This window comes from Passer montanus, unplaced genomic scaffold (genome assembly GCF_014805655.1).
Source record: "Passer montanus isolate IOZ18808 unplaced genomic scaffold, ASM1480565v1 scaffold1, whole genome shotgun sequence".
Classification (NCBI taxonomy): Eukaryota; Metazoa; Chordata; class Aves; order Passeriformes; family Passeridae; genus Passer; species Passer montanus.
The window spans coordinates 5,504,252-5,531,920 of NW_024356504.1; the positions used below are offsets into that span (position 1 = coordinate 5,504,252).

Consider the following 27,669-nt stretch of genomic DNA (forward strand, 5'->3'; position numbering starts at 1 on the left):
AACAGCTGCTTACATAAATGAAATAATACTGCCTGGATGCAATATTCTTAGTTCTTTAGAATAAGACTTGAAAGTTGAATATGAGGAGAAAGTTGCTGAGTTTTTGTCCAGTCAGAATTATTCTGAGATTTCTGAATGTGTTTTGGAGACTGTTGTGCTAGTTTACTGCAAGTTTGTCTTGAAAAGGGCTAAAAGATAGACAAATGATAACAAAATATGAAAATTTTTGATATTACTAATGCGCAATCATACATGTATGTGCCTTTCCAAGATAATCAGTTTGATCCATTTGTCATCTGACTGATCCCAAACCCTCTCTGGGTATTTTTGTTGTTGCTGTTCTTGTTGTTTGCTGCTGAAGCAGGTGTGTACATTCAAAATTCCTCTACCACTTGTCCAACGTTCCCAGTTTCAGTAATGGATTTTTCCTACTGTGCCATCTATTCTGCTGATACAGATTGAGACAAACTCAGGACTTCTGGGGAAAAAAAAAAGTGTCCTATTTACAGTTACTCTTTCTCTCTGTAGGAGACCAGTAAATCTTTCAAAAACACTTAGGCACTGCTACAGATTCAAACAAACTCAGGACTTCTGGGGGAAAAAAAAGTGTCCTGTTTACAGTTACTCTTTCTCTCTGTAGGAGACCAGTAAATCTTTCAAAAACACTTAGGCATGCTTTTAAGTTCAGATTTCTTCTGAGCAAGAAGTTCGTGGTAGGTAAAACACCAGAAGAAGGGCTATATTCATGTTTTTATGGGATGATTAATTCAAACTCTCACAATTTCCTGTCCTGAGTGCTAAAAGAACTTATTGAACATAAAACTGTAAACAAGGTATGATGCAATTCTTAATGGTATTAAATATCACTGGTCTTCTCCAAAAGCTGAAATTAAAGTTCAGCAAGAAGTTTTTCTCCAGTGTTAAATGTTCTTGTTTTCCTTCCTGCAGAAGGATAACAAATTAAATACTGTAGGATTCCCTCTGTTTGCATCACATTTTCCAGGAGCAGTGTTCAAACTGTAAAAGCTAGCTCAAATTACAGAAATGCTGGTAAGTTTCTTACACTTAAGTTTGCATTGATTTTGATGTTTCTACCACGAGCACTATTATTTTTCTCTCAAGTACTTACAAAACCTGGTGTTTTCTAGCGCAATGTTTACATTTAGGACACAGGTTTACATTTTACAGTACAGAGCTGAGGAGCAGTGGCTGTTGATTTAAAGCCCTGACAGGAGCGCTGGGAGGCTGGCTACAGGTTTGTGTGAACTCGGGGACCGAAGAGCAACCCCCGACCACCAAAGCTGAAGGAGCAAGCGGGAGCTGCTCCAGCAGGGGACCTGCTCGGGGATTGTTTCTCGCGGCTGTGCCCCCGGGACGCGGCTGCGCTGCCTGTGGCTCGCCGAGCCCCAGCGGCTCGGGGCGCACTGAGGTGGCCGCGGCCGGCCGGCGCTGGGCTCGCAGTGCCGCTGGGCTGGCGGGGAACCCCTCCAGCCCCGCTCGCCTCAGCCGGAGGCTCCGCCGCTCCGCTCCGCTCCCCTGCCCTCCCGAGCCCGGGCCTGCTGTCCCTCCTGGGCCCGGCCAGCGCTCCGCTCCCGGGCCCGGCCGCCGCCTCCACAGGTGCGGGGAGCGCGCAGGCTCCGCCCGCGTGCCGACCCCGGCCCCACCTGAGCCCGCGGGCGGGGCGGGGACCGGGCACGGCCGGCCGGAGGGACAGAGGGACAGACGGGTATACAGAGGGACGGACGCCTCGGGAGAGCTGTGGGGCTCTGGCGGAGTTGCGCCGCGCTCGCCGCGGTCCGGCAGGAGCGGGGCTGCGGCGCCCGCCGGTGCCGCGCTGCCTCCCTCCCTCCCTCTCTCCCTCCTTCCCTGCGGGCGGCCGCTGAGGTGAGCGGGGCGGCGCGGGGTCCCGGCGCGGACCTTGCTCCGTGTCGCGGCGCGGGGCGAGCCGGGGATGCGCGGCCAGAGCCGGAGCCCCGGGGCAGCCCGCCCCGCGGCCGCCGCCGGGCAAAGTTTGGCGGCCGCAGCCGCAGGTAGCGGCGTCCCCGGGCTGCGCTCCGGGCCGGGCGCGCTGCGCGCTGCCGCCGGCTGAGCGGCGTCTCCGCAGCATCGCCGGCTTGCGGGGAGGATAAAGCGCGTCTCTAAATAGGTCAGGGGCTTCGGCAGCGCCTGGGATTTGCGTAACGATTTTTGTTGCGTGGGAAAGGTGCGGGGCTCTGCTCCCGGGCTCCGAGGCTGGACCGAGCGCTGCTCTCCTGGCGCACGGAGCGGCTTCTTAGAAAGAAGTAGTTGCATGAGCACTGCTCGGCTTTCGTGTTGTTTAAATCCCGACGACTTCGGCAGAGTTAAATTTCTTCGGCAAAGGAGGAATTAACTCGCATGAAGGAGTCATCCTTGATGAGCTAATTACGCGTGGTGAGTGTGAGTGCTTTGCATCGCAAGCCCGGGGACGGTGATGGTATGCTTGAAATGTTAAAGTTTATGTCCTGTTGACACTGTTTCAAAATACGCAGAGAAGCAGTAGGTACGAGATTGTATTTTCTGCGGCTACAGGCGAGAAATGCCCTTGTTTCAGAGGAATTGTCAGAATATTCATGCATGTGTGAAGGCTTGGGTTTGTTTTCTCTTGTTTTTGACTCTTGATCAAACTTGGGAACTCTTTTTGTGGGTTTCAAAGGTTGTGAACTTGGCATTAGATCTATATTGTTAAACTTGAGTGGGAAATCTATAAATGGAAAAGTTAGAGAAGTGTGGCACTCTGAGTCCTCAGAAGTTTCAATAAATCTTCAAATCCCAATTTAACTTCAGCTAACTATTAGTTATGGGACGAGAAAGATGATAATTTTATTTCCATACTCTCCACTGCTGTTTTGTTGCTGCCTTGGACAAAGTACAAAAAGGAGATACAAAAGAAGTCCTGTTGCTGTCAAGAACCTGTATGTTTTCTTATCGGAACGAAACGTAACATGAAACCCAGTGTAAAACCCTGAAGTCACCGGGATGCACCTGTGTGATTGCAGCAGGTGTGGATGAAGCGCTGCTGCTGCAGGTCCAGAACGAGAGGCAGTGGCAGGATCCTGGTGGGATGCCCAGGCTCCTGGATTTAGCAGCTTCTTCAAAGCTTCTGCCTCTTGTGGCAGCATTGTGCTCTCCAGTGGCTGCAGACACCCTCTGCCCGGTTAGTGCAGTTCTGAAAAGAAGGAAAAGGTGTTTCTCTGTGTAGTCCAGAGCTGACACAAGACTGCTGTGTTATTCTGCTTCTCCTTTTCCAAAGAAGGACTCTTGCTACTCCTTTCAGTTCACCAGGTTAGTAGACTGCTTAAAGGGAGGGACAGTGTTTTTCCTGTGCTCTGTTTCTAGGATATTCCTCCATAGTTGCAAACTTTTCTCTGGTGTTTGGTCTTGCCAAATGGGTTTTTTGTACCTCAGACCTTCTCCAGTGGATGGGAAGTGATATGCTTGTGTGAAATCTGAAGGTGGAAGATAAACCAGTAGTAATGACACTGGTCACATTAATAACTTCCTTGTTTTGGTTGCTTTAGGGATTTTTTTATTTTTTTGTTTTTTTCAATTGTTTGGCTTTCAGTTTGTTTTACTTAGAAAGGCAACTATCCTGTTTACAGGACATTTTCACTCAGTTATCAAGGTCTTACTTTTTTCTTTTTTTTTTCCCCAGTGAATCATATAGCACATATACAGATGCTTGGTCAAAGCTAAAAGTATTAACAAAAACCAGCAGGTGTCAAGACATTGTGCTGACTTGCCTCTTCATGTACTAACAGGAGCTGTCCATCCCTCCTGTGCTCCCTTTGCTCCCTTGTGCCCATCTCACAAGGGATCAATATACTCACATCAGCACCTGTTTCTCTTCACTTACCATTCTTCACTGCATTTTTTCCCCATCTTTTGGATTTCCTCAGCTAAGTTTTACTAGAGAGGTTGTCTTCCTCCTTGAGTACAGTTGCTCAGGGATAAGTATGTATAAAAGCAGCAAAAAGCCTTGTGGAAGATAATCTTTTGGGGGAGTGTAGGCTTGTTAGTTAATTAGCTCTGGAAGTCCTAAGATTTTGAACAGCAATTAGGATTACTGCATAAAACATAACAGATGTTTTACAGCTCTTGCAGTTTTTCCTCTTCAGGTTATCACAAGGGATTGTGGTTTGAGAATGTTTGCTCTCTGGGTTTGAGAATTTATGAGATGGGGCATTCCTGTTATTTTCAAAATGAGCATATGGTACAGTTGTGGCAGTCTCAAATCTCAAAGCATTAATCAGGCTGTGTTGGGATGTAACAGAGTACGGAACTGGAGTGCAAGGTGCTCTCTAGTGTACTGAAATACCCTGCAAAGCTCAGGTCATCTGTGGTTAATGGGAAGAAGAGATGACTTTGCAGTCTGAATAGCTTGCTTTCTGAAGTTCTGCTCTTTGTAATATGCCTTAAGCCCTTTGGAATTCCTTGAGTGAAAATTTGCAGCAGATATATTTTGGTTCTGTAACTTTTGCATTGCATTCAGAAAATTGTAGTGCTTAATATACGTCACCCATCAAGATACAATTGTGAGTATTTTATCCTATGTGATCCTCAGTTACCTCTGATGCAGTGAAGGTAGAAGCAGACGTTAAATGCCATAATATCCCAGTTAATAAAGGAGGAATTTCCCCAGATCCATAGAATGCACTTGAATATTTTATCCTCAGGCTGATGAATGTACAGAGTTGAAAGAATTACAGGAATTTCACTCTCTTACGTGACTGTAAGGTCTCTCTGGCTGCATAGGTTGCTAGATTTTCACCACATACTCTGCCTGCCTAACTGCAGATGCAGCTCAAATGCTGATTGAAGGGCTATTTCCTATTGTTATTTTGCCTACATGTGAGAAAGGTACAGGTTCTTTTCAAGTGTAAAATTTGTCTTTTTACTGCAGTTTCACATGATCTTACAACAGGAAGTTTGATTTTCATTATTTAACAAAGGCCGATGTTTTAAAAACAAAACTTCTAAAACTTTTTGAAAACTTGTGTCCTAAGGATTTAAAAAATATTTTTTTTTCACAAAATTAGCATGTTTTCTGACTTTATGTAATTTACAAAGCAAGCAGAGTAATTATGGCAAAAATTGTCTCTGCACTGTGCAGTGTTTGATGTTATTGTACATTGTTGGAGAAAGTGCTGCCAAAGAGTAGCTAGTATTCTAACACAGTTACATTCAGTGAGGGCACTGAAAATTATGAAGAAAGCATTGCTTAATTTATGTTATTGGTAGTATGTTGGTAAAAATAACAAAATACTTGGTAATTTGTTCTGGTATAAGGTATCTTTTGGTGCTAGGAAGTGAGGGTCTAACTGTTTTCCACAAATAAAGCCTTTTTTTCTGATGTCCTGTAATATATCATGTTCCATGAAATTATGTTAGTATCTCGCAGAGTGATTAATCATGCCCATTAACTTCCACATTTTTATTTTTCATTTTTAAGTGATTGCTGTCCTCAGATCACATGCAATAATTATTTTCAGTTTCTCAAACATGAAGCTTAGAGCTTTAACACATTGTACATTTTGAGTGCAACTGTGATTCCAATATATCATGTTCCATGAAATTATGCTAGTATTTCCCAGAGTGATTAATCATGCCCATTATCTTACACATTTTTTATTTTTCCTTTCTAAATGATTGCTGTCCTCAGATCACAAGCAATAATTCTTTTCAGTTTCTCAAACATGAAGCTTCGAGCTTTAACACATTGTACATTTTGAGTGCCACTGTGATTCTTCTTATATATTAGCTAAAGCTGACATTGCTTTCTATAAACATATTAATTGACACGTTAAAAATTCATTAGACAACCTGAGCTTCCAAGGCTTGTAAAAATAGAAGCCTTGTAAACCAATCTAACTATATCAGTGCAGCCCCAGTCTGTTGCTTATCAATATTGGTACTTTAACAATTTGCTGCTGCTGAACTACCAGACAGCTCTTGTAGTGACAGGTGATGCCAATACACAATGGGGCATGTTAGAACTGTGTTGTTTACATTATTGATGATTGTTTGAATATGAGCAAGTTAACCTGTTAGGAAAACACTGTTAATGCTTCACTCCTCAGAAATGATTCAATAAAACTTTGTTTATCGCCAACAACTTTTTTTGGTTATTAAACATTTATAATAGGGAATTTAAGAGGGATTGGTAGCTAGATATGTGAGTACAAGCAGCAGCTTTAGACAGCTGAAGTCCATTTTACCTCACTTTATATACCTACATGTTTTTCAATTACATAGCCATATGTAACAAAAACATAAACAAAACCATTAATGTTTCGCAAGTTTTAAAAAGTTGTGAGATTGCATTGAACACAGAAGTGGCATTAAATAGGTTTCAGTTTACCAATAGGTGAAATGCACTTTGTTTGTGGCAGAATGCAAGTTATGCACCTCGGTTCACAGTTTTCTACACCTGGTAACTTTCTGTGTTGATGATGTGTTGTGTACTGGTGAGATGCTGTGATGCTGAAATAGACCAGGCAGCTTCTCATTGCTCTCTGCTTTCTGCTGGCAAACTGTTTGGTGCAGAGATGCCAGTGCTGAAAATGTGGGGCGCACCTGCAGCTCGGTCAGTCATTTTGCATGTGAGGTGGGTTAGTCTTGTCTCCTAGAGCACACTGATTCACACTGAGAGATGTCTCACAGGCTCCTCCTGCAAGCAAGGCTCAAAGCCTTGCTCTGCTGTAGTATCCATTACTTGCACCTGTGTGGAGAGAAAGTGATGCCTAAGACTCAGGCAAGTCTTGTGTGTGAAGGAAGTCTGTGTAACTACCTACTGCAGGCACTGAAGAACAGCCACTGAAATGGCAGCATTCAGGTCAAGAGAACAAAGTAAAATGAACTTGAGGTGAAGCTTGAATTATATTATGACTTCAAAAAGAAAGTTTTCTTTGTTTTGTTATTTATTTTTCTGTGCCATTGTATATTTATGGTTTCTGAGGCCATTGTAATATCATTGCAGTCAACCTGCTGCCATTCTACAGCCAGTGGTCTCACACTGAGTACTTCCTAATTGTGTTATTTACTGGGGACTGGTGTAGTGCTCCTTCCTAGTAGAGCATGTGCTCCAATGAATCTTTAACACTTCTCAGTGTTACTGAACTTGTAAGATCTAATGAGTTTATAACATAACTGGTTATGATGCTTGTTCTTTCGATGTGTACTTTTGTAGGTACCAGAAAGCTAAACATAAGGGAGCAGTTTGTTTAACAACACATGCTGTTGTGTTTTAATTTGACACTTCTCAGTACATCCCATTTAGATATAGTAGCCTTAGTGTCAGGTGTCCTTAGTCCTAATATAATTTGATACAATTTCAAAGATTAATTAGGTTAAGAATCAGTGATGTGGCAGCCAACATTAGTGTGGTCTTCTTCAAAATGGAAATGAGGAAAAAAGTTTAATGTGATTTCTATGTGATGTAGTTTACACTTTACAGTGTCCAATTGTATCTGAAATAATTTTGATTAAAAGGAAGCTTATTTTCCTAAGCCAAGAAAAAAGCAAATTAAGCATTAAGATTCATTATCAAGGTGTATTCCAGAGAAGGTGAATTTGGATAAGATAATAAGTAAACACCCTCAAATTCTTACTCTGCTCTGTGCAGCAAGACTATCCAAGATGATGCAGGGACCTCCTAATGGGATTTTATAATGAAAATACTAATAAAAGCTAACAGAGGAGTACCTAGTCTCTTTCTTTGCATGACTGCATGTGACCAAAAAAAGAAATTGCATAATCTTTCTTCCTTTGGCCACCTGCTAGTAAGTGGATGCTGAATCTTTTGACTTGAAATTGCGAATGCCTGTGCGTGCCTAGGTGTACTTCATCTTTCTGTTCAAATGAGATGATTAAATAATCTTAAAATTAAGAAAACCCCTCATGAATCTGCATCAAAAATCATGGGAAAGATTCAGCCTTTGTCTGTTTCTGCAGTCTGTTGTCTGCAATGCAGGTGCAGTCTATGCCAGACATATGCTTATTTGGTAGATGGTGGGGTCTCTGCATAGCAAGTACCACGTGTGGTACTTACCTTGGTCCCTTGTTAATCAGAGAATAAGAATACCAATATTTTAAACCTCAAACAGCATTTTGAGAGTTTAAGACTTGCAAGGTTAAGCATGTGAAAACTGGGAAATGCAGTATAACCTTAGCTGGGTCTGTTAGTGGGCATAATCGAGTAACTTTTGTTTTCTTCTCACCACACTTTGTACACAGCATGGGTAATATGTGCTTCAACAGTTGTAAAAGAAATTTTAAAAATCTTCGCAACACTTCCATGATAGAAATAAAAGAGCATTCTCCTGACATAAGGAGAAACTTGAGCACAGAGAGGGCTCTTCAGCAATGCCAGTGCTTGGGCTGAGTCCTGGGGTGTGGTGTGCCAGACCTCAGAACAATGTAGGGTGTGCTCTCAGCAGAGCTGCTGTCTTGATCGGCAGCAGGAGCATCCAGCAATGCTCCATTAGAGCCTGAGCTCTAATACAGCAACTCTGTGAACTCCAGCCTGAATTCTCCACTCAGGCTCCCAGCAAAGTCATGTGCTAGAGGTGAGTGATTTAAGCAACTTGCTAAGCATTTCTAGCAGCTGTGTGGTGGAGCCCAGGCTGCAGATAGATTATGCACTGCAGCATGTAAGTGCCTCAACAGTGAGAGAATCTTTTTCTCTTGTAATTTCCTGATTTTTTTACAATTTCTGCAGCAAATTACATTGGGGGTTTTTTTGGTTTTTTTGAATCTTTCTCTTGTAATCTCCTGCTTTTTTTACAATTTCTGCAGCAAATTACATTGTTTTGTTTTTTGGGGTTTTTGGGGTTTTTTTGGTTTTTTTTTTATGAGGTAGCTGTTCTCATTACTTTGATTGTCTTGACTAATCTGCAGTCTGTGAGGGGAGGGAAAATATGATCTTGTAACTTAAAGAGCCTATTAGTTGGGTTTCTTTTAAAAAGAAGCTATTCTGCCCCAAGGAATCATGGTAAGTCTTGAATTTTTTCATCAGCGACTGCTTTTCAAATTGTTAAAACTAGAGCCTGGCTCCTGGAGCTTCTGAAATAAAGAAATTTTCGTATATGTGGAATAGCATTAGGCTTGATGTGCTTTGTGTTTCACTGGTACTTGCTCAGGTATTGTCAGACTCCACTCTGGAGAATTTCACTTTCATAGGTGACATCACATAGATAGGTGACATCAGAAACAGCAGAACCTCACTGTCAGGTTTGACGCCTCAAATGGACTAATGACACTCCTAGTTCCTTAAGTAATGTGAAAGCTTTAAGCACACATGGATAGGGATAATTAGTGCTATAGTCTTATTCTATATGACTATTAAATGCTGACAATTAATATATAGTCTGTAAGTATATAAAATAAAGACGGAAGTCATTCTTCTTTTAAAAGAAGTGTCTGAAACTGCTGAAGCTGTAGAGAATAAATCCTGTATGGAGTGGCTGAGAGAGCTGGGGTCATTAAGCCTGAAGAAGAAGAGGCTCAGGGGTGACCTTGTCACTCTTCACAACTCCCTGTTGGGAGGCTGTAGCCAGGTGGGAGTCAGCTTCTTCTCCCAGGTAACAGGAGATACAGGATGGGAGGAAATGGCCTCAAGGTGTGCCTGGAGAGGTTGAGGCTGGACATCAGGGAGAATTTCTCCACTGAAAGGGTAGTTAAGCATGGAATGGGCTGCCCAGGGAGGTGGTGGAGTGACCATCCTCGGAAGTGTTCAAGAAACAACTGGCCATGGTGTTTAGTGCTGTGGTTTAATGGACATGGTGATGTTTGGCCAAAGGTTGGACTCGATGACCCTGAAGGTCTTTTCCAATGTTAATGATTCTCTGTTTCTATGACTTTTACTGATCAAGGTTTGAATAAGCCACCTTTTCCAACCTTAATGATTCTCTGTTTCTATGACTTTTACTGATCAAGGTTTGAATAAGCCACTGTAAGTAAGCCACTAAGTCCACTGTACTCAGGGACCCCCTTCTCTACTGCAGGCAGGTGACAGATGCAAGTGATGTTCCTGGAAGGCTAGGCAAGACCCCCCTACACTGACATTTTCTTCTTCTTTCCACTTCTCTACTGCAGGCAGGTGACAGATGCTCTGGAGCAAATGATGTTCCTGGAAGGCTAGGCAAGACCCCCCTACACTGACATTTTCTTCTTCTTTCGAACAGGTTGGAGGAAACATTCCAAGCAACCTCTGCTGTCCTTCCTTGGCATGTAGGTTAGTCTCACAATCTTATGAATGTTAAAAAACAGCTTAAGAAAACAGACAATGGTGCTTTACAAACTTCAGCATCAGAGAAATTTGCGTTGATGATCAGCAATAACAAATTTTTACAGAAGTAATGTCAACATCTGATTATGTTTTCAACTTCATAATTTGGTTATATTGTCAACTATGCTAACTTGGTAGATTTGTTGAGTCTCAATTGTCCCCATCATAATTACAATCTATTCTGTAATTCAAATAGGTTGGGGCAGTGAGAGGTTGACAAAACAGATGTGGTATAATTCTTGTTTTTACCACTTTTAGAGAATTTGCATTAGCCAATATTTCTGCATATAATTTGGTGGTGGCATGTTGTTGCAGTGTAAAAGATCTGGAAGAACCATGCTATTGGAGGAACCCTGTGCCTCTCTTGTGTTATTCAGTTCCCAGAAGCTTTTCACCTTTTTTTTCTTAACTGTGAATTAGAATATTAATCAAGTTTGTCTATCACGGAAGAGAGAATCTGACTTTTTTTTTCTTTATTTTAAGTTGCACATCTGGATCTTGAGCAAGGAAAGGGGAGAACTTCCTTCTTTTTCAGAGGGGAAGATTTACACTAACCCGATTTGGCGAATGGTTAAAACTGAAGGAAGCGTGCTGGCGTTGAACCCCAGGCACACGAGGCAGACACAAGGGCTGCAGGGAGCCTGTGGCTGACAGGGGTGTGTGGGTTTGCAATCTCTTCATGCAGCACCACGGGTGCTTCCTGCCACACACAGCTATCACAGCGCTGCCTTGCCATGTGGTTCTGATAGCTATGGGAATTGTCCCGGGCAGTTGGGAGCCAACATCATGTTTCATGCTGAGCATGGGGCTTGGCAGGTTTGCTTTTGTGTGCTTCTACCAGATAAATGCCTTTGTAATATCAACATGATGGAGTGGCTTATGTTTTTACAAAGCTGGAGATCACATTTTGTGTGACATTGAATCAAAGCTTGGAATGTTTCTGATTATGTATCTTTTTAGTATACATATATGTTCTTGAATCTGTTCCTGTCATTTATTGTTGTTACTGTTGTGTGGCTTCTTCCATCTTGTGAGAACCCTCAAATTCCTTTCATGTCAATTACTTGTTGAAAAAAGCTGATTTTTTAAAAAATTTCTTATGAGGTTGAAGTAGTGGCTCTGGGCCACAGAAGTACTTTATATTGTTTAAAAGGATCATTTCAGTTTGCATTTCCAAATGGGCTAGTTTGTAAAACCCAGCACTGCTGCTTTTTAAGAATTGTCAGAATCTCTCCAAAATGCTTGTTACTATTTGCATCCTTGAAATTTGTATTTAACGTTTTCATGTATACATGAAACTTGTATTTCATGATTTTTTGTAAAGCCGCAGGCGGAACTTAATTCACTTATCAAAGTGCTCCCAAATGCTTTTCAGAATTAGTAGTGAATATTAAAAACTTACTTGAGATTGCTTTGGATCTTTCAGGTGGTAGGAGTGTGAGCTGTGGCTTTTGTCTGGGCTGTCCCTGTCACTTCTGAGCATCCTCTCTACCTGCTCTTTGTTGTCCCCTCAGGTAGCTGGAATGCCTTAGCTTTGGTCTTTCCTTCAGCAGCTATATTTCTTGGCTCTTCTAATTTCTTGACTTCTGTGTTGGCTTGTTGAATGTAGTATGTGCTCTAACTGTGTATCTGACCCATGCCTCCTTTCCTTATTGCAACCTAATGCAGCAGATTTCAAGAGTGGCCAGCAACTGAGAGTTTCTTGGAATGTCCCAGTAAAATATGAATCACCTTATGGATGGAACTGCTGTGTTGGCTTGTTGAATGTAGTATGTTCTAACTGTGTATCTGACCCATGCCTTCCTTCCTGATTGCAACCTTATGCAGCAGATTTCAAGAGTGACCAGCAACTCAGAGTTTCTTGGAATGTCCCAGTAAAATATGAATCACCTTATGGATGGCACCCCATTTTTAATAAAAATTCTTTTGGGCCCCTTTTCCAGTCAGTGAAGCCTGAAATAAAAGTTTAGTTTAATAAATTCACTCGCCCTTTTTTTCTTTTTTATTTAATGGAAGAAAAGAAGAATGCCTTTAAAAATAAAGCTCACTTGTCAAATGTGGGTGTAATTTAGAGTGTAAAAAATATTTGTTCTTCCTTTTTTTAAGGAATTTAGTGGGAAACCATAGTTGGGAAAATGGAGTGTAAGACTACTATGTAAGCGCTTGGCTATTCCTTGCAGTTACACATTGAGACTGATGAATGAGTATATTGTTTAAAGAAATATATATTGGTAATGATTACTCTGAGATACATTCTTTTGCATTTGATGAATTGCTTTAGTAGCTACAATTATTAGATCTCTGAAAAGGTGAAGAAAGAATAGAAGTTGAACATATACCTGCATATATCTGTTCAATTAAAAATCTTTTAGAGAAAAAGCTCTTGGAATTACTGGATCATCCTTGTGCTCCGTTTTCATACGACCTCAGTGTAACAAGTTTCTCACCCACCAATGCATGCTCTAGGTGTCAGAGTAATATTATACATACATAAAAGACCTCTTGGATTGTGAGATACATATTTCAGTTAACATCTCTGCATCAGATTTACCTCTATCCCTCCTAAGAAGAGCTTTTCTGAGATGATTGCATTGACTAAGAAATCTGGTTTCAGAAAATGAATTTTTATTTTTTTTTCTCAAATGAGTATTGCCTTATTGGTAAAGGAATTCTGTAAATAGCCTGAAGTGGTTGCCTTGAAGTTTAAGGGCTGGATTTAGATACATTTGTATCTAGTGTATGTAGAGATTTCTGGGGTTGTGAATTTCTGTCTTCAGAAGCATAGAAGTTGATGCTAATTAGAAAAGAAGTTAAGTAAGTTTGAAGACTGCATAGAAGACTGCACAAGGCAGAATGATCTGTTATTAAAAAGGGGGAAAAAAAAGGTGAGTCAGGGTTTCATGGGGCTTCCCTGCTAGGAAATGAAATATTGATGTTTTTCAGGTTACAGTGCTCAGCTCTTAGAGAAAATGCCTATCTGCTGGAAATATCTTTTAATATTTTACAATATATTATACAAAGTATGGCCAATTTTGGAGTTGTCTGATATGCAACAATGCGGAATTTTATGCTTAGCGGACTCTTTAATTAGCTCTCATTCTGTCTCACATGATTTATAGCTTCATGACTCCAATGTAAAAAGGATATATGACTTAATGAAGCAGAAAGCTGTAGTGGGTTCACACCTCTGGCTGTTTAATGGTTTCCTGGAGGAAGGGGAATGGTTGTGCTGCAGAAGAAGCTGTAAGCATCTCCTCATTTATTATGGCAAGGATGTAACAGTCCACGTTGCTGTGACTTACAGTTGTTTGCCTCCCTGTCACATACACAATTCATTAGAGTGAGGAGGCAATGTGGCTCTTCCATAAAGCATAAAAATAGCAGGTAAAATAAGAAATGCAGATGTAATCTTTCTTGTCCAAACTGAGTTTAGTGCAGCTGTTTGATGTATCTGGAATCTTTTTCTTGATCCTAGAGAAATAATGTTTGTGTGATATAATTTCAGTAATGGACTGTAAAACCTTTAGTGGCCAACTGTTTTTCTTAGCTAAGGAATTTTGGGGGAGGGGGGGGCTGTTTTCCAAATGGCTACTCTGATCATACAAATAAGTTTAGAAGAAAGAGGTGATTTTTGCTGTGTTACTCTTACACCATAAGTTTCTCTAGTTGTGCTTCTGTTAGTTTCACATATTTGTCTTTGCAGCATCTTTGATGTAGGGGCTCTAATTTTCTTAATTCCAGTACTGTAAATTCAAAGCAGTTAATTCTAGATTCTTAATAGTTCAAGTGGTCTAAGCATAGCTTCTGCAAAGGAAGAGGGAAAAGAATCAGGGATATCAGAGAAATTAACTGCCTTCAGCCTTCTTTGGATCTCCAGAAACAATTTGTTTTTTGTTTGGGGCAGCAGCTTTCAGTAGTTACTATGGGGAACCCTCTGAAGTGCAGAAGGAGAATAAAGCCCTGGCTTTTGTTTTACTGTGCAGCTGCATGGTGTTAAATAATTACCACCTTCTGCCAAGAGTACAGTAACATTACAGGTATGTTTCTGGCACTGATGTCTGATGCAAACAGATTTTAATTCCTGAATCTGTTGTGATCTGTATGCATTTCATACATATTTCAGATACACAGAATATTTCCATATTTCAGGAAGTGACCATTCCTTATTTAGCTTGTGGTCCTATCTCTATGGACCCACAAAGGCTAGAACCTTTCCTGGCTTGCATCTGAGGGATGGGGTTTGCCCTTAGAGTTTTGCAGGTACCCCTCCCTTTCCTCATTCCCTTCCTCTTTCTCTCTTTCTTCTTATTTTTTTCCCTCTTGTGAAGTTTGGACTCGGTGCTCTTAATCTGCTAGAACTGTGTGGTACCTTTTCAGTTTATACATTAACTACTGAGTTTGTAAAAAGAAAATTACCTCCTCTCATGATGGCCGAGATGGTTTCTGACATAAATTCTAGGTTTCTCACAGAGAAATATTTTGCTATTGACAGGTGTTTATTAATTAAATAAGGATTTGTAGAATTTACAATTACTTCCTTCAAATATCTGGTTACTTTCTCACATTAATAAAATTTCTTTCAGCGTTTCTGGACTTCACAGTCTCTTCTGGAACCAGCACTCTTTGAGACAGCTGGTCCAGGAATTTTTAGCTATCTAGGGAAAAAATAGCAATTCTCCCCCTCTTTCCAGTCTCCTCTAAACACTTGCAGTGGCTGTAATTGTGCAAGTAGGCTGTGCAAGTCATTGTTGCATTTGGCTTTTGGGCTCTCATATAGTCCTTTTCAATGTCAGTAAAAGAGAAAATGTGCTTTGCTGTTTTACAGTTTCAGTTTGTGCTTACTTCATGTTTGCAGTGAAACACAAATACAGTATTCAAGTAAATATGCAACTTCATGAGGTTCTGGTAGAGTTTGAGAAATTAGTGAAAAACAAAGATTACTGCTCTTGGAAAGCTAGACCAGTTCTCTGTATTTGGTAATTTGTTAGGTTATAATTTCAGAAGTGAATTATAGAAGGCTTCCCAGCACTTTGGAAGTTGTTGCAGTTTCTGGGAAATCTCAAACAAGCTGTGGTTTCTGCTGGACCTTTCGAGGAGGCTGTTTTGTAACGTGTAATGGGGATCTTGCTCAAAGTACCAGGAACATCACAAGGGCTATTTTCAGAGCAGAGAAAGGAGTATAATGGCATTCACTGAATAATCCTGGAGGCTTTTTAAAGGTTTTTGTGTCAGTGTGTGACTGTTTTAAACCAGAATTTTGGTGGTGGTGGTTCCTGACTCTCTGTGTGTGTGTGAGCTCACTCATCCCTGCAAGGTAGGCTGAGGTCACCTGCTGAGAGCAGCACTGCCTGTGGATGAGGGCACCATGAGAAAGTGAGCTTTTGCTTAGTTCATGACCCAAACTAGAAAGAGTTTTACTTAATATGAAATACAAGCACCTGTGTTGAGGTATTTTAAGTAAACACATTTATATTTGTGTAAGTTAATAGCTACAGATGCAACTAAGATCATCCAGCACCTTAATTTTTCTTTGGCAATGTTTTATCCAATTCTGAGTTGTCCTGGCTTAACTTCAAATATGATCAGTTCTGTTTTACATAGTGGGTATGTTTTGTAGGGAGTTGGCATTTTTGTTGGTAAGAAATATAAATGTTGGTAAATATGTGACTAAAATATTGACACTGATAATACCTTTATGTACAAAGCTTTTTGCATACTTGCTGACACCATGAGGTTATTACTGAACTAGTCAGCTGTTTTTATTCCCAACTCTGGCATTTTTTGAGGTACAGATAGGTTGATATACTTGGCTCCAGTCATGCATGTATAGTTGCATGTGTGGGTCCCTCCTTTTCTAGGGACTTGGTCACTGATACACCTGTGCAGAAGCATTTGTGAGATCAGAGCCTAAGCCTATTACTGCTAAACGTAATTAGAGGCTAGGCTCGCCCTGGAGCACAGCTGCTTCCAAGTGTCACTCAAGATTAACTGAAGAACAGGAATGATTAAGGACGCTTTACCTACTGAATACTTGGAAAACCATTCTGAGGAGGCAGACTTTTAAAATTGATATCCAGGGACTGTGAGCCATTACTGAACATGTAATTCCTTACTGGAAAATGACTTTTAAAGTGTTCCTCTTTTAAAAAATAATTACTTTTCCTGTAAAATAACTTGATCAAAAAGTAGCATCTATATATTGGTATATTGATTGTTTTGCTGCTGATTTTGCTGAGTGGTGGTGTTTGCTAATAAATCTTTCTTCTTTGTTTGTATAAGAAATTTGAAATGAGACTCTAAAAGGCAGGGTCAGTATGATCAAATCAAGTGTTTCCCAACTTGAATGAAATATTGTATTAAAATGGCAAATGATGGATGCCATACTGGCCCTGTTTAGGCTTGCTGTGTTTTAGGAACCTTGGGATTAGTGTTTATCTGTCCCATAAAGGACACAAATCATTTAGATTAGAAGTAATCTGATTGTATTGAAGTACAAATTATAGCACAAAGGCCATTCAAGTGGGTTAAGTGACCAGGGTTGGTAAACACCATATGACTGCTGATTGGTCGATGAAAGAGTATTAACTGAAAGATAATGATGGATTTTAATCCAAATCTCTAAAGCGCAACAGCTGTAGTTCCCAAATGAGTTCACTCACTAACAGAGTTTTAGGACACTGATTTATTTGTTCCTATTTCTCTTGCACAACAATTACTTTGAAAAATTACTTATTTTTCCTGTATAGAATATAGCTATTCCACACAGCTTTCTTAGATTAAATTTATCTTTTACTTTCAGTGAGTTCATCATGATTTTTTTTTGCATTTTACGTTGGAGAAATTGCAGTATTTTATTTCAGTGTTCTGCAATATGCTAGGGTAAATTGTTAGGGTGACTTGGTTTAGGAAATTCAGCTGATGTCCTTTTTTCTCATGTCTTTTATGAACACAGTATGAAATCTAGTTAAGTATTAAAAAAAAAAGGCAAACTGGTGTTCCATATGAACTTATTTCCAGAATGCTTACTGATGTTAATGCCTAATGCTTATCACTGACAATAAATTATGTGAATTTATGTAGTTTTATTTATTTCAGAGTGTCTATATGTAATTTTAAAATGGAAAGTGCAAAAATATGACATTATGATATCCTAAGAATGAGAAGTGCCAGCTGTTTAGGACCACAATGTAACATTGTTTAGAATGTGAAATGAAAAATGTAGGTAGACTGTGTTTATTAATTACTTCAGTGTTGGGGCAATGCTGCCTTTTTTGGGTTGTTGTTGCAATAAGAACTTTGGTGGAAAAGTTTCATATTCTCTCAAGTTTTCCCCTCAAATTTATGCTTGCCCTGAAATAAATGTGTTAATTAAAAGAATCAAATGAATGTCTTCAAAAAGAAAGTAATTTAAATTCGTGGTTTTCCTGGTCCATCTGTCTATTGGCTTTTAAAAGGTCAACAAGAGACCAGATGAAGTGGTACTTAATTATTGTTTACAGTCTAAATAGTCAGAAAGATGAAAAATTGTTGAAGTTCTTCAGAATGATACTGTTTCATCTTGTCTGTCTCTGTATCTAAAAATGCGTGTGATAAAACCATTCCTCTGTTGTTATTCAGGATTTATTTAGATAATCTATATATGCCAGGAGCAGGCATTAGATCAGCCTGGGTACTGTCCCTACAGGTTGTTTTGAGAGCAAAAATGGAGTCATTAGTACCTAAGTCACGTTTTGTCCTCTTGATGTAGACATGCCTAATGCTATAAGTGGTGTAAGTAGGTATGGAACTTTTCCTTTGGATTCACAGTATAGTTCAAAATGCTGTTAGGACAACTGCCTGGTAAAGAAGCTGAGTCCTTTATATCCATTCCTTTATAAGGATATTTTGGGATATTGCTGAATTCTAGTTGCTTTCCTAGAGGAAATCTACTGCTATGGCAGATGAGTCTAATTCTGCTGACAGTTCAACTGGGCTTTCTTCATTCATTTGTTAGCTAAGAACTGATAAATACTTAAAAATAATAATGTGGTATTTAACTGACAATTTGGCCTAATGATTGAATTTGCTGTTTTGCATAAGCTGAATTAATTACAATAGCTGTGGACTCTCACTTAATTGCCATACCTAATGAAGCATAATTAAATAAGAATTTGCTTTGTATATTGTTTAGAAGTATTTTATAAAATGATCTAGTGATTCCTAACCTTCCTGCTTTTCAGGGATATGGGAGCATTAATACTGCAGTTGCCAAACTGAGTGTCCATCTGGAGTTCAGGATACTGATTTAATTAATGTTCGTGATGAATTCAGACTGACATGGGTGCAGAGAAGAGTTCTGGCCAGAGAAAAGGAGATCCTATCTTGTTATGGAGAGACTTCCTTAGTCTTGGAAAATAAAGGAATTATATTATCATAGTGTTTTGGATTGGAAGGGACCTTAAAGGTCATCAAGTTCCAACCCCTGCTGCAGACAGGGACACCTTCCCCCAGATCAAGATGCTCAGAGCCCCATCCAACCTGGCCTTGAACACTTCCAGGGACAGGGCATCCAGAGATTCTCTGGGCAACCTGTCCCAGGGCCTCACCACTCTCACAGTGAAGTAGTTTAGATTAGTTATAACCTAAACTGTCCTCTTCTAGTCTAAAGTCATTACCCCTTGTCCTGTCACTATGTGCCCTTGTACAAATGAGAAGGCTGTGGGAACACGGGGGAAGACAAAACACTTTTCTGATGGCTTTATGGACTGAACTAGCAGGGAAAGAGAAATTAAACCATCAGCCAGGGTTGACCCAAAATCAGTGCCTGGGCTGTATAACTAAATACAAGTCTGATTGTTCGGGGTTTGTCCTGGAGGAAGTACATGAGAACTAGAATTTAGGTTTGGTTTTGGTTTTTTAAGTCTTATGTTTCTTACAGTGATAAAACACAGCATCAGTCCAGAGCCTGATCAAGTGCATGGCTGAGAGAGGATAAATGCTCCTGCCTAAGCATTGTCAGTTCTGAACATTCAAAAATCGTTTCAGATCTAGAAGAAAATTGAAATTGGTTTCTCTTTAATTCCCTTCTAGTTTTTGAGCCTTTAGGGTTCATGTTTTCAGTCAGCTCTGCCAGGATTAGAAGGATATTTAAAAAGCTAGAGTTCCTGGGGATTTTTATGACTGCATGACCCAGGCTTAAGAAAAATGCCTAATACTGCAAGATATAATTCTGAGAGCTGGCTGCCCTGAATTTGTGAGTGGAGAGGTGACATCAGATTGATAACTTGGATTTTACTAAGTGAACCTTTCCAGATGTTTCATGTTCCAAAACCTCATGCTTGTGATGCCAACACATGAGGCATATTCAACCTGCTGGGTCTTTTAAGGCAGTAAGTGTGTTTAAAACTGTCTTTAACAGAAATTGTGTTCAGTTATCAGCTATTCAGAAAAGGACAATTTGAGCACAGATCAACTTGGTAAACCAGTGTGAGAGAGAAAGATCTTCATTAATTGGAGGATTTAATAAAAAAATTTTATCGCAAGGATGTTTTGTGTTACAAAGTAAATGTCTGCACATTGAAAAAATAATGGGTTTTTAAAAATTTCTTTATTAATAAAATGTTGAGGAAATTTAAAACCACCAAATGTCTCCAGGGAATGTGACAGCTCGGACGGGGAGAGAGCTACTGAAATAAGGCATAAAAGTCAGCTTTACTGCAATCTTAAAGTTGCAAAGGGCTTTGAAAAGTGAATGACTGGAGAGAAATTTCTCCTGAGAATAAAATGGGCTTCTGAAAGATAACTTGACCTCAAAATGCTTAAGTAAAAGCTTCTTGTTGTGCACCTCAGCATTTTCTAGTGTAAAAAATATATATTCTGCTCACGCTTGCATCTTCCTGGGGGTTATATTTATTCAGAGGAGATTAATGGCCAATTTTCTGTGTGACTGCCATCATCAGAAGTTTATCCCTTTGTAAAATGACTTTTTTTACTTTTTAGGGGAGCAGTATGCATGAATTTCTGTGAAGACTTCAAACAGATAGCTGTAAAATGACAGGTGGAATGATGTTTATATCCCTGAGCAGGTGCCAGCCTTGTATTCTATGCAGGATGGCAACACAAGACTGACTGTGACTTGTATAATTTGATGACAGATCATTTTGTCTTAAATAGCTGGTATTGAGGTTTAAATGCATTTATGATTACCTGGCCATTTAATAAAGTCATGTGTTCTACAGAGAGCTGCACTAGGGTGCATGGATTAGTGAACTCTGCAGTAGAGGAAGCAGTCTGGGGTAATTTAAAAGAGCTGATAGTTCTACAAACATTCATTTGAAGAAGGGTAAGCCAGCATACCTAAGGAGCTTGGATAAACTACTTTGTTGCCCCTCATTGCCTGTGGCTGCATGTGCTGTAGTTTTCCAGATTTTTTTTTCTTAGATAGTCCCTGCTATTTCTCAGCAGGCTTAAGGAGCTTGGAAAAACTACCTTGTTGCCCCTCATTGCCTCTGGCTGCATGTCCTTTTCCAGATTTTTTTTTCTTAGATAGTCCCTGCTATTTCTCAGCAGCTAAGCTGTCCTTTGCAGTTGACTGATGTACTCCGTTCCTCTGCCCTTTGTGGTCTGAGTGCTGGAGGAGGTGATGCACTTGTGCTGGGCTGCAGGAAACTTCCTGGAGCATTTGCTCTGGGCCTGCTGGAGGATCTCTGCAGGTGCAGCCATGGGGGCTGGAGTGCTGGGAACAGTGTAGGGCCCCTGCAGAGACCTTTGCAAACCCTCTCCCTCATTACTGTGCAGCACAGACCTTCATGATCTCTCTCCTTTGTGTCCTGTTCTTCTGATGTTAATGATTTAAAGGCAATTTGTCCATATTTTGAAATTTTACTTCTTAAGGGTTCAGCTTAAACAATACTTTTTTTTTCATCCAAGCAGACAGTGATGGAACTATTGTATTTGTGCAAGGGATAATTCCCTGCTTGGGAAAGGTTTTTGTGTACCTGGTTATTTAAAAAGATTGGAAAAATGCTTCTGTGGATGTGTTTTTCTATTTTCTCTGCTTGCTTTAGATATTTATCAGTGTACAAAAAGAAATTCAATTCAGTAATTTAAAAAGAATGCATAGAATTATTTTATCTATTTTGAGTTCATAATAGATGGTATTGGGGAAATGGCTATATTAACCATCTATAAATGGATATGACACATCAAGTGAGTTTATGCTGGTTGTGAAGCAGGCATAAGATATCATACTAGTTCTGCTTTTTAATTGTATTTTCTTCTATATATATATGATCTGTCAGTGGATGAGCAGGAGGATAAAACTACAGAGGGTAGGAAAAAAAATTGGAACTCGGCAAGAATTGATGGAGGACCAGCAATCAAAATAATAAGAGTATCATTTTGTAAATGATCACAAGAAAAGGAGGCAGAAAAAACATCCTGATGGCAAGAAAGAAAATTCCTAAAATTTTCTTTCAGGGCAAGGCAAACTGTAAGTTCTGCAGAACTGCTTCTTGGTCTGAGGTTCCCTCTGATCTTGTGGGCCATATGTGCCTTTTGCCACTGATCACAGTGAGAATCCTTAGCTGCTCCCAGGTCGGTAGGTGGAACCAGCAGAACATTGTAACTTTTCTTAATTTACTGTGTGTCTTCCACAGTGCAACTTACTCTTATTTTATTGGGCAGTTAGAAAGCTATAATGTTCTGATTTGTCTGATCCAAAATAAACTTGAACTAATCTAGTAGGTCTCAACAAATCTTCTGAACTTGACAGCAGATGGCACATGCTTTTTATTTAGCCCTGCATATACTATCTTGGTGGGTGGTAACTGCCTTAGGACAAAATCAGCATCCCACCAGTCACCATCTGGGACGGCAGATGATATGTGGGACTGTCATGAATAAGCATTCTGATGTTTGTAAATGTCTGAAGGAAGACACTGCTTGTTAACGTGGCAGTTGGTATGCAGTCACCTCCGTGAGAAGCATACTTTGTGCAGTAATCAGCAAAAGATGAATTGTGTGCCTTGGGTTCCTCTCTGGAATATGGGTGGGTGTAAGTTGACTCTTCCATAATTTGTTCATTTTGATGGCAAACTTGAATGGCTCTTATCTTGACAGACCTTTAGTCTTCGTCACTGCTTTTGTGTTAAAAATTGTATACTCTTTCATACTGTGTCAGCAGTAATATTTAAATGCCTCGTACTGCATCATAACTGATGCTGATAATGAGCACAAATGCATGGTATGAAATGTGCCCTTGCTTTGACAGTGTACTCTGAGTTGATTGGGAAATGGAAGGGATGGTTTGGAGGAAAAGGTATGAAATTGCTTGCAAAAAGCACTTCATAGTTTTGTTCCAGATGCAGGAATGGAAATGCACATCTTCTGGCCCTCCTCTACTATGGGTGATGAGAGATGGGGACAACTGAGCTGGATCAGAAGCCAATTTTGTTGAGAATATGAAGAGTTTATACAGGATTCTATTTTTGGTAACAATTTCTCATTGGTTACACATTCTTCATGACATCAGTTACCTGGTAATCATTACAAAATTTCACAACATACTTTTTGGTCACTTCTACATCAGGGAGCAGTTATCTGTGTGTGTGTCTCCCATGGTTTCTGCCTGAGATATCAGGTTTTTTTATCAGTTCCATTGTACCTCTGTCTCGCTCTCCACACTCTACTCCCATTTTACCTTATTCCCCAAGCAAGATGCACACAGATATCTGAACCATGAGGATATGCACAGGCTACTTGCCTCATCTTCTCTGTTCCTGGCTCTATGCACTAAGCTTCTTTCCTGAACAGAAGTGCTTTGAGAAATGTTTTTTAGATCTGGTATTTTGGAGGGGCTGCTTGTCATTTATGTGACAGGTTCCTTATGTAGAGTATTTTAGACAGTAAAGCTGGCCTTGTAGGAAACTCTCAGTTGTATCAAGTACAAACATCTTCAAAAGAATCTGTGCATGTATCATGCAACTTGATTTTTACTGCAGTTACAACATCCAGTTTGGTCTGTGTTATTAATGCTTTATTCACACTTAGCTGGTCTGTGTACCAGCTGAAGTAGGTATCATAGAATCAGAATGGTTTGGGTTGGAAGGGGCCTTAAAGACCATCCAGCTCCAACCCCCTGCCATGGACAGGGGCACTTTCCATGAGGCGAGGCTGCTCAGGGCCTCATCCAACCTGATCTTCAACACTACCCGGGATGGGGCAGCCACAGCTTCTCTGGGCAATCTGTTCCACTGTTTCACCACCCTCATAGCAAGAAATTCTTTCTATTATGTAGTCTAGACCTACCCTCTTTCAGTTTGAAGCCATTACCTCTTGTCCTCTCACTCCATAACCTTGTGACAAGTCCTTCTCCAGCTCTCTCATAGCCTTTTCAGCTGCTGGAAGGTGCTCTAAGGTCTTCCTGGAGCCTCCTCTTCTCCAGGCCAAACAACCCCAGCTCTCTCGGCCTCTCATCATAGGAGAGGTGTTTCAGTCTTCTTTGACCTTCCTGTGGACTTTCTCCAGCAGGTCTAATGCCCTTTGTTTGTTAGGGTCTGTGGAGCTCTTTGAAACAACAGTTTAAGGAAGTGCTGTCTACTTTAGCAATTCAAATAGCTGACTTGACTATTATTTTTTTCAGTGCCTCTGAATACTTGGTGTAGAATATATACAGGAGTGCAGGGTTTGAAAAGTTTATGCAGGTACAGTTTGTGGTAATTGGGAGTGGGGCTGTGGCTGAGTCTCATCCCCAATGGGCACAGCTGTGAGCAGCAGGTGAGCAGCATTGACAGCAATGAGCCATGGAGTGCCCAGGTGTTACTGACCAACCACTAAAGGGAACATGAGGGGCACACAGGTGCAGTGCATCAACATGAGCGTATAAAAGGTTCTGCTGAAGAACAAGAAGGGCAGATGCCTGGATCCTTCTGAAGTGAGGTGGTGTTACTCTGTATGGGCAGATGCCTGAAGCCTTCTGATGAGGTATGGTGTTACTCTGTATGTGGGAATGCTTAAACCTTCTGAAATTGATGACATGGTTATCAATTGTTATAGTAATATCCTGTGTAATGTGACTATCTCAACTGAGACATATGCTGTGACAAGTTCATGCTTGTTCAGTGGTTCTGGAATTGCCATTGGACCTTTGGTGGGAAGGTTTTATGGTACAGCAATATATTGCCTGTCTTCATGGATTGTTGACTATTAAGTATGATATGAAAATAGTGTACTGATTTTATACAAGTGAATAATAAAAAGAAGAAACCCAAACAATCTGCCACATGAATTCTTAATTTAAGTATTACCTTCAGCTTAAAATGTAAATGTTAGGGTCCAAAATTTTAAAAAAACAGATTAAAGCAGTAATATGGCTGCACTGGCTGGCAAGCACAGAAATGAGGAGTGTCTGCCAAATTTGTATGAGCAAGTGCGCTCCTTCTCATGGCCCTTATTTGAGGGGAGAGCAGAGTGGATTATTTACAGCATGGAAACACATGCATGTCCTATTTCTGGATCAGCGTGTGAAACATCAGCAAAACTAGCAAAAGGCTGGCTCTTCATTTTTTTGAATGGAGGTGTGTTTTTTGGTGTGGAATAAGGTCTTCAGAATGGATTTTGCAAGCAACAGTTGCTTAAAGCCTGAAGTGACTGGCAGCTCGAGTTTAGGAAAGGTCTGTGCATGGGAAGGCAGAATTAGGGAGTGGCTGTATCTTCAATTTCACCAGACATCTCTTTGAGTTCCGTGGTGGCACAAAATACACTTAGTTGTGGTTCCTTTAATGGGGAAAAGGACAAGCAAGGGTTAAGCTCAGGTCAGTGCTAACTTTAACCTGGCCTACCCACAGGTGGCTTCAGAATAGGTGATCCAATATTCTTATGGTCTGTCTATGAGCTGGGTAATTTTACTATAACTTGATCATAAAACTTAAGTAATTAATAAGATAAAGCAGGTGTGGTGTCTAGGTGATCCAATATTCTTATGGTCTGTCACTATGAGCTGGGTAATATTACTATAACTTGATCATAAAACTTAAGTAATTAATAAGATAAAGCAGGTGTGGTGTACCTTTATAGTATAAGACAACATTGGTTTCCATATTTTTTTCAGTTCCAAAAGAGAATTAGTTGTTTGCAAAGACAATGACAGACTCTTAAGAATGATGACTAATCTGGGACCATCTTTTTAGGAGCACTTTAGGACTGACAATCACTGCCACTAATCATGCTTGCAGTTTTCTGTTCTTAGTGCTTCCAATCAGGCTGATAGATCTCAATCTCACATTTTTTTCTGAATGTGGTGTGTTCTTTGTTCATGCCCAGCTATTATTTTCACACAATCATCAAAGCTCTTGTATCCAAGAGTGCTTTCACAGCATTACCAGGCTTTATCCTGAATTAATGATTTCCAGTACAACTTATATTCAGCTCCTAGCATTGTCAGACTTGAGAACAAGACAGCCATCTACTAGGCTTGACTTTGTTGTGGCTTCCTTTTATGCTGAGATGAATTCTTGATATTTTTAAGAAAGTAGGAAATTTTTTTGATTTCCTGCAACCAAAGATTGATTTACTCTTCAAATGTGATTATGCTCAAGCAAGATAAAGTAACATCCAGGTACATATCCTCTGTAGAAACCTCAGATTATGTCAGCAGGTTTTCATCTTTATTTTTGCAAGTTTATGCCATGAACAGCTTTTTTAATAAATAAAATAGTTGCTTCACTAGAAGCACCTTACATCTTGAATCAGTTGTCCAAACAGTTAAAACCCATGTGTTTTGCAGTTGGCTTTACGTTGTCATAAGCTTCTTAAATGTATTAAAATAATGTTTTCTTTAAAAAAACCCTGTTTTCTGTGGTCCTTTTATTGTTGAACACAGCTTCAAACTGTACCCTCTACAGCATTTTCCCTTCATAAGTTTGTGTTCAGCTCTTTCAAGTTGTAAAATCTGATGGAGATACATTTAATTAATGTTGTATTTCTCTAGGGAGAAATACAAGGAGTTGTTTGATTTAAATAGTACTTGGATCCAATACTTTGAAAGTTACAGGTAAAAATCCTAACCTAGCAGCTTTGTAGAAAATTCTTAGAGGCAATAGAATTCAATTTATTTATTAAATTTGTTATTGATAAGACAGTTGACTGGTCTCAAGAAAGCAGATTATGAAAATGGGCAAAACTGAAAATATACATAAGGAAACTCACTTTGCTAATTTCTCCTTGGAAAAAATTTAGCTTTTTAAAATTGAGGATTTGCTGTTAAAATAACTTGTAATTTTCATGTTCAATCTATCAAGGTATCCTATTTTAACTTTTTTTCTTTTCTTTGTTCTATTTTCCCCTGTTTGGCATTTGGGTATGTTTTGTTTTAATCCTGCTTGTATCCAAGAAAGAGCTAAAATAAGTGTCTCTATTTTTGTGGTTTGTTTTTTTTCTTCTTCCTGGGTGTTGCTTTACAAATACGGTGCATTTGGGATTTGGGTCTTTAATAGCAAACTAGAGTTCCTGGATGAAATAGGATCAGATTGAGACAATCAGTGATGGCTGGTATGAAATGGACTTTTTTTTTATGAGGACACTAAAACACAGACTGGACCATGGAGTACCTGATGGAATTTGTTGCAGACATCATACCAGGGGTAGCACTGTGGATATTTGGATCATTATAAGGACTTGTTCAAAAGATTTGTTATAGAGAAAGCTAAGGGAACTGAGTAGCCATTTTCCTGCAAGATCTACTCTCCCTGATAGGTTTCTGCATGTGGTAGGGGAGGGCAGATGTTTAAAATGACATCAAACCATGTGTTGGACACTTTGGGCATCTAAATATTCTTCTGTAATTAGCTAAGATTGCTTAGAGTGTAAGTTAACTGAAGGTAAGCAGTGCTTTAATGACACACTGCTGAGCAGAAGGCACCAACTTGTCAAATGGTTCATCAAGCAAAATCGTATTATGATAATTCTGTAGAACTATCTGTTTGTCTTGAAGCATAATCCAGGATAGCTGTCTGGACTCCAAACTTGGTTAGCCTGCTTGGCAGCAGTCTGATGTGTTATGTCAGGTGAGGATATATCTCTTTGGCAAATAAACTGATGTGTAAATAGATTTGTGTTAATGCTAAGAGTGCCAGAAATCTGTGAGTATGGGTGCTACAGAGGAAAGGATCAACCTTACAATCAGAGCTAACTACAGATAGTGGCACAAGCAACAGCAGTCACTGATAACCTCAGCTGAGAGTCATTTCATTTGCTCCAGTTTAGCCGAGCTCACAGTCTAGTGCAGCAGGTCAAATTTTGTTTCCTTAACATGGAAAATTTCAAGTCTAGTAAAGCGAAGCAAAACACTAGCTACTTGAATGCTTCCAGTTTTCTGAATTACCTTG

General features: G+C 40.0%; 1 protein-coding gene across 2 annotated transcripts in view; it reads left to right on the forward strand.

The window, feature by feature from the left end:
* Positions 1-1,694: 1,694 nt before the first annotated feature.
* ZNF385B (zinc finger protein 385B) overlaps positions 1,695-27,669 on the forward strand; it is a 158,610-nt gene continuing 132,635 nt past the window's right edge. Inside the window, exon 1 of one of the 2 annotated variants that reach the window (XM_039702462.1) lies at positions 1,695-1,884. The gene's annotated coding sequence lies outside the window, so the exon portion shown is untranslated. Of the gene's footprint in view, positions 1,885-24,204; positions 24,269-27,669 lie in introns of those variants that run through there. The other variant, XM_039702471.1, reaches the window with a different exon arrangement.